The 15927-nt window shown below is 64.6% G+C and overlaps 2 long non-coding RNA genes across 2 annotated transcripts; both read right to left on the bottom strand.

Moving 5' to 3' along the window:
* Positions 1-53: 53 nt before the first annotated feature.
* LOC144302072 (uncharacterized) lies at positions 54-5056 on the bottom strand. The gene is made up of 4 exons (XR_013368968.1): positions 4911-5056; positions 3902-4029; positions 2381-2472; positions 54-879 (listed from the first exon to the last, which is right to left on the bottom strand). It is a non-coding gene; the product is annotated as an uncharacterized LOC144302072 (long non-coding RNA).
* A 5854-nt stretch (positions 5057-10910) lies between these two features.
* On the bottom strand, positions 10911-12301 carry LOC144302073 (uncharacterized). Its single transcript, XR_013368969.1, has 2 exons — positions 12116-12301; positions 10911-11444 (listed from the first exon to the last, which is right to left on the bottom strand). It is a non-coding gene; the product is annotated as an uncharacterized LOC144302073 (long non-coding RNA).
* Positions 12302-15927: the final 3626 nt, after the last annotated feature.

Here is a 15927-nt window from a genome sequence, read left to right on the forward strand (position 1 = left end):
GCACGGGCTTCTTGCGCAGCGTTGATTACCCCCCACCCCCACCCCATCTCCGAGGTTGGGAGCCGGTTGTCATTCCATCACTGTGTAATTAGAGACTGTGGCCTGGTCAGCGCCCCAGGCTCTGGGCGGCTGTGTGAGCACCTCCCCCTGCTAGTGGACCTGTGCTCTCCTTCCCAGCCAGCCTGTCTGCGCGGGTCTGGGCTGACCCTCGCGCCACAGCCAGCGCACAGCTGTCTGCCACCTGCAGCTCCAGGGCCGTGCCTGGCCCCGCGGGGAGGGCTCCAGGGGAGGGGCCCGTGGCGAGTGTGAGGGAGGGAGACGGCAGCCCCTGCCAGCTGAACTCAAGTCCCAAACACGGGCTGGTGGTGGAGGCCCCGCATGGGTGGGGGGCATAGGGGAGCCTGGCTTGGGGCCCACCCAGCATCACGGCAGAGCAGGGTGGGGATGCCACCTAGTGGGGGACCCGGGAGGAGAGGGGTGCGTTGGTCACCTGCTCGTTCCGGCTATGCTGTGTGGCAGCTGATTATGTTGAGGTGGGCTGCCCCTCCAGGGTGCTACCAGCAGCTGCTAGTCCTTTATTCCTCCTGTTGCTATAGCAGCTGCTAGTGCGCCAGACACCGTTCCAGGCAGGAAAAGGGGGACGGCCAAGGGTGGATAGCGGTCTCCATTTCGGTAGTGTAGGGCAAGGCCTGGGCTCCTCAGCCGAGCCTTCGACCCCACCGTGGACGCGCCAGGTGGGTGTTGGCGTATCTGAGCATCACATGCGCAGCAAGTCCCGTCACCAGGCCTCAGGTGCTGATCCTGCCGCCGGGGGCTGAGCTGCGCTCTGGCCTCCAGCCACGGGGATGTGGCTCCTGGTGGCTCGGCTGGGCACACCGCCTGCAGGGGAAGGGCCGCGGGGGTGGTGGTGGCCGCAGGGTGGTCGGACGCCTCGGGCGCTGGGCACAGGGCAGACCTCCGGAGGCAGGACAAGGTGGCCAGAGGAGGTGTTCTGGCTCAGCCCTGCGCGGGTCCCCCTGGCCTTGCAGATGGGCCCTGGGGTGCTGGGGCCGGGGGCCAGCGGGAGGGTAGCACCTGGGACCCCAGCTGCACCCAGGCCTACTTGGGGCAGCGGGACCGTCTGGCCCACGGCACACTCGGCCTCTGCCTGTGTCTTGTGTGCGGACGAGGCCCGTCGGGGCCCAAGAGTGACTCCTGGGGGAGAAGGTGGCCTTGGGGACCCGGGCGGGCGGACCAGGCGCTGGTGACCAGCAGGGGTTGTCCAGAGGGACGCACGGCCGGGCCTCCGACTGACTGTCCGGTCCTGCCCCTCAAACGCGTGTGCGCGCACGGCCGCATGGTGCCGAGGCTGTCGGTGCACGCGCAGGGGGCAGGCCTCTGGCATCCCGGTCAAGCTGCCCGCTAGCCTGGCAGCCCCCCGGTGTGCTCAGAGGCATTACAGGGGGTCGTCCTCCTGTGGGAACGCCGCGGGGAGGGGAGGCTGGGGGGAGCCCCCTCTGAGTTGCTGGTCTGCCGTCTGTCCTGTGGGCTTGAGGCCCCCCCCCACCCCTGTGCCCTGGACCTGGAGGCCCCGCTGTCGTGGGGGCCCTGACCTGGGTGGGCTGCTATGTGGCTCTGGCACACCTGGGACGCTGGCCTTGCCGGCCCCCGTGCAGCGGGAGGGCCTGGGACACGCGAGGACTCCTGAAGGGGGAGCGGGGAGGGCGGGCCGCAGCCCTGGGTCATTGTCACCTGGCCCCGTCCCTTGCCCTTCCCAGCAGCGCCAAGCTTGGTGGGGCCCTTCTCGGCACTGGGGGCACGGCCCCCGGGGAGGACCCCATTCAGGGGCTGCCTGGGGACAGCCCAGCTGCAAGGCCCCCGGCCTAGGGGCCCTCAGAGCACCCGGGGCCAGCCCTGCTCGGACGACAGTCCTGACAAGCACATGACGTCGGCTGCAAGGGCCAGGCGGTCGCGGCGCTGACCCGGGCTGCTCCTGCTCTGGGCCAGGTGCCCCCAGCACCTCGGTCACCTTCCCCCGAGGGGTGGAGAGCCCTGATCCGGACACGAGGCAGCACTGGGACCAGGAGATCCTGCTGCCTGGCCGGGGTCACGTCCCGCGGGGGAGCGGGAGGGGGTAGACGCACGGATCGGGGACCCCGGGAGCTCCTCACCCTCGCCCCACCCGGCGGCCCGGCCCCACTTTTGAGGACATAGCTGCCGTGGGGCCCAGGTGTGGGACCGGGAGCGCCGTGTGCATGTGCACAGCGTCTTATGTGCATGCCCTTGCGTGCGCGCGTCGTATGCGTGTGCTCGCGTGCTGCATCTGCACGTGTGCACGCTCAGTATACGTGCTTCCGGGCACGCACGTGTTCTCGGTGGGCGTTTGCTCCTCCGTGCCTACCTTCCTATCAGACGAGGGGCGACAGCGAGGTTCCTAATTGGGGCGCGCCCGTACTGGGCAGAGATGACTTTTACTGAATTCCTTCTTGGCTCCTGTAGAGAAAGTCATGTGTTTTGTTATTTTGTTATTATTTTTCCTGCTGGGGGCCCAGTGGTGTGATTACCTTTCCTCCTGCTGCCCGGCTTTGCATTCCTGGGGTCACGTGCTTGGCTGGGTTATGTTTTGTTGCTGGGGTTTCCCGGCCGGGGCAGCAGCTGGGGGTGCCCACACCCACACCTCTCTCCTCGGAGCTCCCGCCCTGGAGGGGGCAGGGGTGGGGGGGGAGGCAGCTGTGCCCTGGCTCTGCCCTGCTCCCCGCTCCCACTCCCACTCCCACTGGCCCACACCCAGCACCCAGGTGCAGGTCAGGCTGGGTGGCGGTGGGGGTGACCCAGAGCAGCCCCCAGCCCCACCCTGACCTCCTCCTTGGGGGGGGAGTCCCGAGGTCCTACAGAGGCCACAGCGGACCCAACAGGACCCTGGCTGGGCCTGCCCCTCAGATGCCCTGCTCCCAACGTTCCGGAAGGTCCTGTGCCGTGGCTACCCCCATCTCTGGGGTCCTGCCGGGGGCCTTTCCTCACCGCCCCTAACCGGAGGGCCCCGGCCTCCTCCCTCACCCATGAGGCCTGCTGGGGTCTCCTTGTTACCTCCCGGCCAGCGCGCAGAGGGCCGACACCGGGCACCGCTGTCCCTCCCCGCCGGGTCAGCCGAGTCAGTGAGCTCTGAGCCTCAGGGCCCGCCTGCGCTCAGGACCAGGAGCCACGGCCAGCCCCACACGGGGCGCAGCCCAGCCCCTTGCCGTCCCCCACGCTTCCCTCAGGCTGGACCCTAACAGGGATGCAAAAGTAAGGTGTCCGCTCAAGAGTGGACTGGAGGGCCTGAGGGAGAGGTTGGCACTGAGGATCGTGGGCGATGGGCAGCCCCAGGAGGGGAGCCCCGAGGGACCCAGAGGACAGTGTGCCCACGGCCGCCTCCAGGGGAGGCTCTGGGACCCGGTGAGCGATTCTCGGCAGGAAGCCTGTGTGCACACTCTGGCCGTGCTGGCTCTGCCGGGGGCGTCAGGGTGCCCGATGTCAAGGGCGCCGTGGTGGGGAGACCCTGTCTTGACCTCTTCCCCCCGCGCAGCGCATGCTGGGCCTGCACCCCTGGCCCTGGATCTGGCCTCGAGAGTGAGTGACATGTGCCGCCCTGGGGGATGCTTCGAGTCCGCACACAGTGTAGCATTGTGACGTGGTGGCCTGGCCGGCAGCTTGGGCTCCTGGGGTGCAGACCGCAGGGACCAGGCCCCAGCCCACCCATAGGGGCGGTGGAAGCCCCTCCTGGCTGGTGGGGCATCGGGAAATGGAACTGACGCTCCGCAGCTGACCCTGGAGTCCCAGAGGAGGTGACGGCGCATGACTGCTGCAGACTGCTGCATGCAGAAGACCCTGCCCGGGGAAGCTTCTAGAAGGCGGCCAAAAATGCACTCGGAGGAAAGCTTACCATCTTTAAGGGCCTCAGTGTAATAGGGGCGCCACGGTGACTCCGTCGGGTGAGCGTCCCACTCTTGATCTCGGCCCAGGTCGTGAGTTCAGGCCCCACCTTGGGCTCCGTGCTGGGTGTGCGGCCTACTTAAAAGAGTGAGAGAGAAAGAACTAAAATAATACGTGAATTCAACATTCAATCCCAGACCTAGGAAAGAAAAATGAGGTAAAGGCCAAGGAAGCGAGGAACACGTGGACAAAAGTGACAGGACTGGCTGGTCTGGCTGACGGCAAACAGGACCAGGTCGGTGATCGTCCCTGGAATCGGGCACAAGTTTTGTGAGGTGGGCGGCTGTCAGGAAAGTGCTCCCCCGGGCTGTTGGGGCTCCCATCTGCCCCGGCCTGAGCCTGCCCCGCTCCCCTCACCCCGCCCGATGGTGGCGACAGGCCCTGCAGATGCCTTCCCCATGACGTGAGGTAGCTGTCACCTCTGCTGGATGGCGGGATGGCGTCAGGAACACAGGCCTGGCCTCCCCTCCCCTCCCTCTCCCATCCTTCCCCCTGCCCCATCACCCCTCCACCCCTGCCCCTCCCCTCCTCTCCTTACCCCTCTGCTCTCCCCCCACTCCCTTCCCCAACCCCGGCCCTAGAGCCCTAGCCGGGAGCTCTGTGCTCCGCTCTCAGGCTGGTGGGGACATGGTGGAAAAATGCCCGAGCCAACGAGGAGCAGGAGCCTGAGCCACAGGGCACTGGGCTGCCTTGATGGTGCAGGGGGTCACGGCTCTGGCGGCCCCAAGGGGTCATTTCTCACGGCATTCTGGGAGGACAGCCAGAGCCCTGCTCTCCGAGCACCTCAGTGCTCGCCCTGACACCTGTCCATCCCCTACACCCCCCATCCCCACACTCCCGTCCCCCAACCCCCACACTTCCATGCCCCACATCGTCCTCCCCTCCACCCACGCCCCACCCCCCACGCCCGTCTCGTCCTACACACCTGTCCTACCCCAGGGAATGTGTCAGATGCCTACCTCAGTAGCTACCATTCGGGTTACAAAACCCTCATCGTCAGGCAGGCAGGGTGGCAGGTGCCGCGGGAGTGAATCTGCAGCCCCGAGAGCCCCAAGGGGTGAGCCGGCCGCGTCCTCTGAAAAGGCACCAGGTCACGTGCTGTCAGTGAGGCCCGCGCACTGGACTCCACCCACGGCACCGCCCCAGGGGACCCGGGGCTGGGATGGGGTCTCCCACCCTTAGAGTCTGTTGACCTCGTGTGCGAAGACACGGAGTCTGGGAGACCCGAGGCACTGCCCGTGGGGGGTGACCCGCGGAGAGCCGGGTCCCTCCCTCATGAGCCCCGTCTGCCTGAGCGTGGGGGTCCCCCTCTGCGTCCCCAGAACTGCGGGCTGTAGGGGGAGGGCTCAGGGCTCCGGGGAGCCGAGGGGTTGGCGCTGGGCCGTGTTCTGTGAAGGAAGGAGTTCCGCAGTCTCGCGTGTAGCAGACCGCGTTCCACCAAGTGGCGTTGATGAGACGTTACTAACGATTTACATTTTTGTTCAGTTACTTATTTACTAGGTGTGCAGGCGGTGCGGTCCGTCTGAATGCACCACGGTGCCGCACTAGGGCCCGCGTGTGTGTGTCTGTGCGTGTGTGTATGCATGTGTGTGTTCAAACATGGACATGTGTGCGCACATGCATGTGTCCTGTGTGCACACACATGGATGCCGGTCTTGCACACGTGTGGGAATGCATGTGTTTTCCAAACATGCTGCATCACACTGTCGGGATGTGTGCATGTGTCACACGTACTTGCACATGCCTGCATGTGTGCGGTGTGCATACATGTACATGTGCGTGTGTGTGTGCACATAGTGTGCCCCCTGTGTGCCCATGTGTACGCATATGTGCCTGTGTGCACGCACGTGTGGGAAAGGGGGCTCTCTTGTTTTTGAAAAAGATTTTATTTATTTATTCATGAGAGACAGGGAGAGAGGCAGAGACCCAGGCAGAGGGAGAAGCAGGCTCCACGCAGGGAGCCTGACGTGGGATTCGATCCCGGGACCCCGGGATCAGGCCCTGGGCTGCAGGCGGCGCTAACCGCTGAGCCACCCGGGGATCCCCAGCTCTCTTTGTTTTTGAACTCCTAGGTGCCCACCTGCGGCAGGGGAGGTGCCCTGCGGGGTGTGATTGTGCGGCAGGTCGGCGCTGGGAAGGCACGCGTTTGTTTGCCCCGAGAGGGGTTCCCCGAGTTCTTCATGTCCCAGCCTGGGGACAGCTGCAGTGGCCTCCCCCTCCTGCCTGCTGGGGGGCCCTGGGAGCCCAGGGCAGAGTCTGTAATCAGATGGTGTTTCCAGGAGCCAAATAACAAACACACTTTCCAGAAGCAACCGGAATAGTCCATCTCCCAGGAGGCAAGGGAAACAAGAAGCTGCTGGTGGCCACACCCGGGACAGCTGGAGGCCACCCAGGTGCGGGGCTGGGTGGGGGAGGAGCGAGCCTGGCAGCGCTGCGTGGGCGAGCGGCTCTGCACATGCAAAGGCCGTGCGAATGGCAGCCTGCACGCTCGGGGCGCTGTCTGGGCACCACGGTCAGGCCTGGGAGTAGGGGGCTGGGGCCCCAGGAAGGAGGAGCCGGGACATGAGACGACCCTGCGTCTGGGGCCTGGAGGCTGGCCCGGACAGGGCAGGGGCCACGGGGGGTGCCCAGGGACCCTCCGCGCACCGAGGCTGCAGTGGTGGGCAGGGGCAGCGGGCTGTGGAACCCGAGGAGAGGCGCCAGCTCTTCCTGGACCCCAGGACCTTCGCCTGTCCCGTCTGGCATCAGGCAGCAGCCTTGCCGCACGCACCACCGGGACACACAGGGATGAGCCGGGGAGGGGGCTCTACTAGCTGTGAGGTGCTTGGTGGGAGGGACAGAATCCAGACCTGACCACTCTTCCCCGTCGTCCTCTGGGCCAAGCTGCAGGCTGGGCTTCCTGGGGAGTCTGGACGGGGGTCCGTGGCCAGTGCCTCCCAGCCCCCAGCGTCTGGTCCGCTGCTTCCGTGCCCTTTGGCCAAGCCTTCCCCGGAGCCCCCCAGCCTGGCGCCCCTGGTGACGCGGGGCGGAGCTTGCTGTGTAGCCGGGCGCCTGCAGGAGAGGCACCCTTTCTGCCCAGAGTGTGCCCTGCTAGCCTCGCCGCCGGGGAGCCCACCGGGTGCTGCTGCAGGGGTGGGGGGAGCTGGCCCTCCCCGCCCGGGAATCCGAGGGACAGAGGGAGCAGGGGGTGGGCCGTGAGAGCGGTGAAGCCCATGGTGGACGGCGGGCCGAGGAGCAGACGGACCCCCCGACCCCGTCGTGCTGCCGGGGCCTGGCAGGCCTCCCCTCTGAGCGGTGGCACCGGGCCATGGGGAGGCTCCCGCGGGACTCACCGGCTCCCCAGCTCCTGCCCGGGCTGGGGACCTCAGGAATTGGTCTCAGCCAGCCACGGGCACCCCCTCTTGCCTCACCCTGCCCCCGGGCCCGCAGGACGCAGGGCCTGCCCTGGGCCAGCAGGGAGGAGCAGGGGCCAGCCAGGCGCTGGAGGCTGGCACAGGGGGGGCGGCCCCCGGCCCCCTCGAGCTGGCATGCGCCCTGCCCCCCCACACCCCCTGGGGACGGGCCCGGAGCCCCGGGGCAGGGCCCGGGTGGGCTGCTTGTCCTCCAGGGGTGGGGGCCTCAGGGTGGTCGGGAGGGGGGCCCGCTCTGAAAGGACCGTTCGGGGACATCCTGCCCTCTCTGGCCTCAGTTTCCCTAGTCTGTGAGGGCTGGACCATGGACCCCCGAAGCGTCTCAGCCTACGGCTTACCACCCACAGTGTCCCAAGGACCTTGCCGTGCCCTCCTGCCCCGGGTGGGGGGGCCTTGGGAGCGGGGTGTGCGGCTTGTGTGCTGTTTTGTACCAAGTTGGGGGCGTCTCGGAGAACGTGTTTGGTTACTGTCCCCACGACGCTCCTCCTGGAGGGACCAAGGGGGCTGCTGACGTGCGGTGTCCCCACAAAACCCCACACAGCCCAGGGGGTTCTTCTCGTTTATGAGGGGGATCAGGTCCCTTGGCTCGTCTTGGCTCTCACCAGTTAGGGTCCTGGGCTGTCTTGGCTCAGGCGGGCTGGCGGCACCCACAACAAACACCGTCCCCCGGGGGGCGTCCCCCCAGGGCTGGAGGCTGGAATCCAGGTCCAGGTGTGGGCAGGGCTGGCTCCTCCTGGGGCCCCTCCCTGGGCCCGTGTCCTGATCTCACAGGGACATGGGTCAGACTGCATCGGGGCCACCCTAGGGACCTCCTCCTCCCTTAATCACCCCGTCCCCATGTCCGGCCACGTCGTGAGGTGCTGGGGGGCTTCAGCATATGCTTGGAGGGGGCTCAGCTCGGCCCACCACAGGGTGTCAGCACCCTCAGGCTTGGGCGCCCTGGCTGCCCACCCCTCTGGCTGCTGGGGGCCCACCTGTGTGGAGGCCGAGCCTCTGATGCGGAGATGGCCAGGCCATGGGGCGAGCCTCGACGGTGGGGCCTGTCCTGGGCCAGATCCACACGGACACCGCAGCCGCTGCATCGGGGCCCCGCATCCGCTGTAGGGCCAGCTCCTGAGCCCTGCCGGCCCCTGGGCCTCACAGCCGCCGTGTCCTCAGGGCCCCTCAGCCTGGACCGCCCCGCGGCTGGCTGCATCCTGTGTCCGCCCGGGTGCCGTGGTGGCGCGCTCCACAGTCAGGCCGTCCCACGACTGTCTCGCTCTGCGGGGGGAGGAGGGTGTGTGGCCAAGGCCGAGCCCCCGTGTGAGGGAGGGCTGCAGAGGACCCCCGTCGGGGGCCAGATCCTGCCTCAGTCTCCCCGTGCGGTTCCCCTGCAGCAGCCCTGCCAAGGTCGCTGTATGAGCTGGGGGGGCAGGTATCAGCCATGACATGGGAAGGGGCTTCTCTGGCCAGAGTAGTTTGGGAGACGCAGAGTTGGGCAAGGTGGAGGCTTGGCTTGCAGCAGGACTTACCAGAGCCTTTAATGGGCTCTGCGAGCTCTGACACTCCGGAGGGGGTGGGTGGCAGGATTCCCAAACCAGTCCGTGTTTGGAAAGTCTCCTGGGATCCAGGTCGGAGAGGCTCAGAGCTGCCCGCGCCAGGAAATGCAGGGTCCGAGGGCTGGAGACCTTTCGCACTGACCCGAGGGCTCCGTCTCGCCATCTGCTCCCTGGCGGCTCCGGGGCTCACCTGGCACCTGCAGGAGGGTCCCTGCCCCTGGGAAGTTCCCCCCAGGACCCCGGGTGCCCACCAGTATCTGTATCTTACTACCAGTGAGGATGCTGTTTACCCTCCCACTCACTCTGAAAACCTCAAATGCTTACTTTCTATTAAAAAGTCAGATTTCACCCAGTTTCCTTACTGGTCGGACGGTGGGCGTCAGGATCCCGCAGTGTCCCGAGCCGGGCTGGTGGAGTCCGTGGGGTGTAGACCACGGTGCAGGTGTAGACCTCGCTCCCGACCCCGCGGCCTGGGCCTCCTCAGCTGGGATGGTGCAAGGTGTCACAGATTCTCCCCCCGCGGCGGGGGCGCCTCCTGTCTTCCCGGGGCGTCTGAGAGGCTGCTGGGGCTCTGGACAGACAGACGCACAGACCCTGCCTGGCCAGGCACGTCCTGGGAGGGAGCAGCAGGGCTGCCCATTATTTCCACACCCCAAAGTCCCCGTGGGTCCCTCTGGCCGCGTGCGTTCCGCGGTTGCTTGGGGCACGACGGCCACGCGCACCGGGAGCCGCTGGCCTCCTGTCTCCGGGCCAGGAAGGTGATTTCCTGCAGCGTCCTGCTGTCGGGTGTCCGTGAGCCGGCGCTGGGGCTTGGAGGCCGCTGGCTGGCCGCAGCGAGGGCGGCGGTCCTGGGGCTGCCCCGCAGCCTCCCCAGCCAGGCCTCCGCCGGCACCGGGCATGGGCGCCAAGGGCAGGTGATGCCAGGCACACGCCCCCCGCCCCTGCCCGCCCAGACTGGCTTCTAGAATCCCCAGCAAAGATGCGCTCACCCCCACCCCCCGCCCACAACACGACATCCTTCACGTTGTGGCAGGTGTGGGCAGAGCGGGCCTCGCAGGGAGGGGCAGTCAGCTGGCCCAAGCCACGAGCCGCCGTGGCCAGAGATCAGGGCACCCCAGGCACCAGGGTGTCCAGGTCAGGACACCCTAGGGTGCTCCTAGGGGCCGTGGCAGACAGGGCGGGGGGACCCCGATGCGCTGCCCTCTCGCCCCCGGAGTGCGGCCAGTGGGCCCCCCGTGCCCTGGGGCAAGGGGCCTGTCCGCGGGGACCGGCCCCGCCGTGTGCTCTTGTCGTCCTTCCACCTCTTACAGAAATCCTCTGAGGGACATTTCAAGCCTGAGATTGAATTCGCGCATCTTGCCGTTCAGCGCTGAAGTGTGGCTCAGCACCACGTTGCCCACGGACCCTGTTGGGCCTCGCCACCTCCGTCAGGTCCAGAACCTTCTCTCCAAACAGAAGCCCCGCCCCCAGCAGCTCCCAGTCCCGGCTCCCTGGGTCTCCTTGTTCCAAGTGGTTCCCCGAAGGGACCGGCTGTGTCCGGCGTGCTTTGCTTCCCGCCGGGTGTCTGCGGCCCCCCGTCCCGTCTCACGGCTGCACATTTATCTGATCCTCGGCCCCGTGGTGAGTGGTCCCCGGTGGGCCGCCAGGCCGTGCTCAGCTGTGCACCTGCTGCTGCTGGGAGCGGGGCCGCAGCCCACGAGGCAGCTCCGTGCTCACGGGGCCGCGGTCACGGCCGGAGCCGCGCACAGTGTGGAACGCCTGTCGCAGCCGCCACCTCCCCAGGCTCGAGGCTGCTCCCCGCGGATTCCGGTGACCCCCCGGGCTGCCTCCCCGCCGCCTGGGGCCGGCCAGGCCAGCTCCTGAGGGGCGCGCTAGATCGGGTTTATTTTGTTCATTTTGTCAAAGTTTAAGAGTATGTCTTTATAAACCCTAAGGCATTTACTTACATTTTATTGTTTCGTTCATTATTTTGTTCACACGTCTTAATTTCACTGCTCATTTTTGGGGACGGCCTCCGTGGGGGCAGAGTCCTGGGCGGGGGGGTCTCTGAGGTGGGCCTCAGGGCCCCCGGGGAGGCCAGCCTCCTCCATCCTCCCCCCCCCAGGGAGGCCTCCGTCCGCTTTTGCTCCTCAAGCTTCCCTCGCGGGGCGCCCAGGCGGAGCTTCCACTACGTGCGCGGGAATGGTTGTCACCACAACTGCTGACGTTTCAGGCCTCGCATTTTCAAATATCCTGCCTGCGCCTGCCTCTCCTTCCCCGTCTGTGGGGCTCCAGCGTGTGCCTGGGGGGCCGCCCTGGCTCCAGCTCCCCGGCCTCCCTGCCGCCCGTGGCCGCCCCGTGTCTTCCAGAATCTCCCCCGCTCTTCCTCTGTCTCTCTGCGGATCCTCCCTGTTTGCGGACACTTCGTTCTCATACCTTCTTTGGGGTCTTCAGACGTGGTTTCCTCCAGCTCTGTGCACACATGTACGCCAGCTGATTGGAAGTCCCGTCTGGGGCGCGCGGGGCGTCATCTCTCGGTTCTCTGCGCGTCGCTGCTGTTTTCAGACTGGAGAGTTGACACGATGCGGTGGGGCAGCTGCAGACACCAGGTTCTGCCCCCGCGCCCCGTGTCTGGTCTGTCGCCGTGTGCACGGTGATCTCACGAACGCGTCCCGGGCCGCCCGTCCTCTCCGCGCAGCGCTCAGCCACCTCGGAGGCCGCTCACGCCCCAGGCTGTGCCTGCGAGCCCACCCGGCAGCGGGGATCTGCGCTCCCCAGACGCTCGTGCAGGGCCCCCCAGTCTCCAGGGGCCCCGGTGCAGCCCCACGCGTGTGCCGGGCCGTGCGGAGCCCTGGGACCGTGTAGGATCTCCCGATGCCCCGGGGACGGCTCCTTCCTCAGCTCTTGCTCTCAAGCTCGTTCCCTGGTCTATTTTTGCCTCTTCTTCACCCCACAGGCCAGCCACGGCCTCGGGCGGCTGCCCTGTTAGACAGTTCCCTCGGATGCCATATCCCCAAGCAAACTCCCTCGGGGCCACGGCTGTCCCTGCCGTGAGCTCCAGGCCGCGGCGCACCAAGGGGCTTAGCAAGTGGGGCCTTGGTGGGGGGAGGGGGGGCACCCGCCAGGGACGAGGACGCTTGTCGGGGGTGGGGCCCCAGGCGTCCCCTCCAGGCACTGCTGGTTTCCAGGTTGCCATGGAGATGGGGCGGATGATGCCACGGAGCTCACTGCCCCTACCGAGGTCCAGGTGTTTTTCCTGAAGAAACGTTCCCCACGTTGAGGCTTTGGCTCATTTCCAGGCGCCCGAGAAAGTCGATCCTGACCATTCCTGCAGCGCCCTCGTTGCTTTCACGGATAAGAGGCTTTTCCGATGTCCTCATTCTGCCGTGTTCTCAACGTCGTGATGCGGAATTTTCAAGACAGCCTCCTAAAGTTGACGCACCCGCAACGACATGCATCCCGAGTGCACGGCCCGCCGGGTTCCGTCACCCCGGGAAACCGTCCCGCCTCCCCCTGCCCCCCGGGAGCCCGCGCTCCTGCCCTCTGCACCCTCCCACCAGATCCCCAGGCCACTGCTGACCTGCTTTCCGTCACCACAGATTAGGTGGGGCTTTCTCCAGCTTACGTAAGCGGGACCGTGCGGTCACCCAGCGTCGGCGTCCTCAGACTCGGCCTCGTCGCTGTGCGGGCCTGTGTCTCACCCCCACTTACTGCTGAACAGAATCCCTGTGAGGCTTGCCCTCTCCCGGCTGATGGACATCTGCTTGTCCTTGGTTCTGTTGTCAAAAATAAAACTGTGGGGCCCCTGGGGGGCTCAGGGTTGAGCGTCTGCCTACACCTCAGGGCATGACCCCGGGGTCCCGGGATCGAGTCCCACATCGGGTTCCCCGCAGGAAGCCTGCTTCTCCCTCTGCCTGGGTCTCTGCCTCTCTCTGTGTGTCTCTCATGAATAAATAAATAAAATCTGTTTTTAAAAAAACCTGCTGTGGACATTTATGCACAAGTCCTTGTGGGATGTGTGCTGTCCTTTCTCTCGGGGAGTCGCGTGCTGGGTCATGGGACGGGTATGTTTAGTTGTAGGAGAGACCGTCCAGTTGTCTTTAAAGATGGTTGTACCCCTTCCCACTCCCACGGGCAGCGTATGACTCGCCCCACATCCTCACCGACACCTGATGTTGGCGGGCCTCTCCTTTCTAGCCCTTCTGTTGGTGGGTAGTAGTGTCTCGTTGTGGTTTTAATCTCCCTAATGACCAATGACATTGAGCTTTTCTCTGTGTTCTCATTTACTCACCGTACATCATCCTTGGTGAGTTATCTGTTCAAATCCTTTACCCGTCTTTTCAAATGGGTTAATTTCTCATTGTTGAGTTTTGAGAGCTCTTTATATATTCTGGCTGCTGGTCTTCTAATTCTTTCCCAGTGTCTTTTAAAAAGCAGGTATTTAAAAAAATTTTTAATATTTTATTTATTTATTCATGAAAGACAGAGAGACAGAGACCTAGGCAGACGGAGAAGCAGGGGAGCCCGATGTGCGACTTGATCCCAGGACCCCAGGATCACACCTGAGCCAAAGGCAGACACTCAACTGCTGAGCTACCCACGTGCCCTAAAAAGCAGGTTTTTAAAATTTTGATGAAATCCCCTTTATTGATGTGTTCTCTCGTGGATCCTACTTTTTGTTTTGAGTGTAAGAAATCCTTGCCTGACCCAAAGCAGCAAAGATTTTCCTCTGTGTTTCTGTGTGGGAGTTTCAAGTCTAGGTTTCATGTGTGTCTGTACGATGCGGACCCTCTCTTTCCCCCGCGCCCCCTCGTGAGCTGGTTTGCTAGCTCGGGGTGTGTGGAGAGGGCTCGTCCCCCCACCATGGCTAGACCCCGCTTCCCGTGCCATTTGTTAAAAAGACTCCTTTCTCCGCTGAACTGACTTTGCATTTTTGCCAAGACTCAGTTGTCCACGTGCTGGGGTCTCTTGTGGACGTCGCATGGACTCCCTGCCCTGCTCCTGATCCAAGGGGGAAAGCATTTGGTCTCAACCCTGGGGGTAACGTCAGCCGTGGGTGGGTTTCCAGAGACGCCCTGTATCAGGCGGAGGGAGTTCCCATCTATTTGGTTTGCCCAGTTCTTAGCATAGTGGGTGTTGGATTTTGTCGGGGGTCCGTTGTGTATTGAGATAATCAACCCTACTCTTTCCCTTTGACTTTGCCAGCGTGAGTTACACTGATTGAGTTTTGAATATAAACCCACCTTGGATTCTCAGGCCAAACCCCACTTGGGTGTGGTGTCTGATGACTTTTTCTTTTTCTTTTTTTTAATTTATCGTTGGAAGCGCCTGGGTGGCCCAGTCGGTTGAGCATCTGCCTTCAGCTCAGGTCGTGATCCCGGGGTCCTGGGATGGAGCCCCGCATCGGGCTCCCTGCTCAGTGGGGAGCCTGCTTCTCCCTCTCCTCCTCACTCTCACTCTCCATCGCTACCTCCATCACTATTACTGTCTCTCTCAAATAAATGAAGAAAATTAAAAATAAAATAAATATATTGTCAGGTTCAATTTAATAAACTTTCAGAGAATGTTTCACCCGTGTTCCTGAGAAACTTCGTGTTCTTTTTCTTGGGATATCGTGGCTGATTCTGTGTCAGGATAACGCCGGCCTGGCGGAACGGCAGTTCTTCCTTCCTTCTGGATTTTACGGAAGAGCTTATGTGGAAGTGACGTCCATTCTTCCTCACCCGTGACACACAATTCCCCCCTCGGAACCGTCCAGACCCTTGACTTCGTGGGAAGGATTTTAGCTACAGATTCAGTTTGCCCATCAGCCCTGTGCTCGCCCTGCAAACCATGGCTGCCTCGGTCTCCCCGGATGCTCACACCCTCAGCTCAGGCGGAGCGGCCTGGGAACTCCGTCCCGGAGCACTCAGCTGGCCCACCTGCTCTGTTCCACATTCCGTGGGCACCGTGGCTCAGCGTCACCTCACGTCCGGACCCCTGGAAAACTCTTAACTTCAGATGTTTTGTCTGCGTTTCATTGTTTCTGACGAGAAAAGTAGTCCAGGCCCTGTAGTCCATCTCAGCTGGAAGTGGACGTCGGCCATGTGGGGTTTTTTGCTGGAAAGTAAAAGAGGGATCTAGATCCTTGTCCCGCCGTGCTCCACCCAGCAGAGGGGTGCTCCCAGCCGGTGCGGCCCCGCAGCCAGCGAGGCCGCGCCCCTCCCCTCGGGCAGCTGTCAGCGGGACCGCCCTCCTGCCCGGGGCCCTGGCACCCCAGTCCTGGGGAGGCAGCTGCCTGCACTCGGTCCCCGAAGCTTGGGAGGAGCCAGCAGGAGGGTTAGCACGGTGCCACCCGCCGGACCCCGGGCATCCTGGGAGAGCAGAGTCTCTCGAATGAATCCTGGATCGGGGCGGTGGGCCCCTTCCACTGTGTGTAAAGGACTCTGGTTGCGGGGCATTTCCTGAACGCGGATCTAAGTACGGGCTCTCTGGGTCAGAGCATGGCAGATCTCCGCCCGGGAAGGCGGCACGTTGACCACCTTAACTATTGGAACAGGTGCCGAGGGCTGTGTGGGGTTTCCACTGCTCCCGACCCGGCCAGGCCCCACAGGTGACACCCGGCCCCCCGCGGCCTGTGGGCACCCCGCTAACTCGTCTCCCCCTCCCAGTCCAGGCTTCGACTGGAAGCCACGCCTCCTCCCCCGGAGGCAGGTGCCTCCCGCCCGCCCCTCCTGAGCCCACTGCTGCGGGGCAGGGCCTCGGCAGAGGCCACCGGGATGCCCACAGGTGGTCCCGGGCACAGCTGCAGCCTCACCTGCGTCTTGTGAGGGAGGACACGCCCCCATCCCCCCCGAGGGACACGTCATCCGCAGCCCCACCCTGACCCTGGGTGCCGAAGAGCACCTGGACCGTGAGCCCAGGGCCACTCTGCGGGCCGAGCCTCCCTACGTGGACACCAAGGCTGGGAGCGGCCCGGGGACCCCAGACCCAAAGGGACCCGTGTCTGTACAGCTGTGGGAGCTGCGCCCGCGGCTCGTGGGACGGCGGCTGGAGGGAGATGGCGGCGC

The sequence above is a fragment of the Canis aureus genome, chromosome 30 (genome assembly GCF_053574225.1).
Source record: "Canis aureus isolate CA01 chromosome 30, VMU_Caureus_v.1.0, whole genome shotgun sequence".
NCBI lineage: Eukaryota > Metazoa > Chordata > Mammalia > Carnivora > Canidae > Canis > Canis aureus.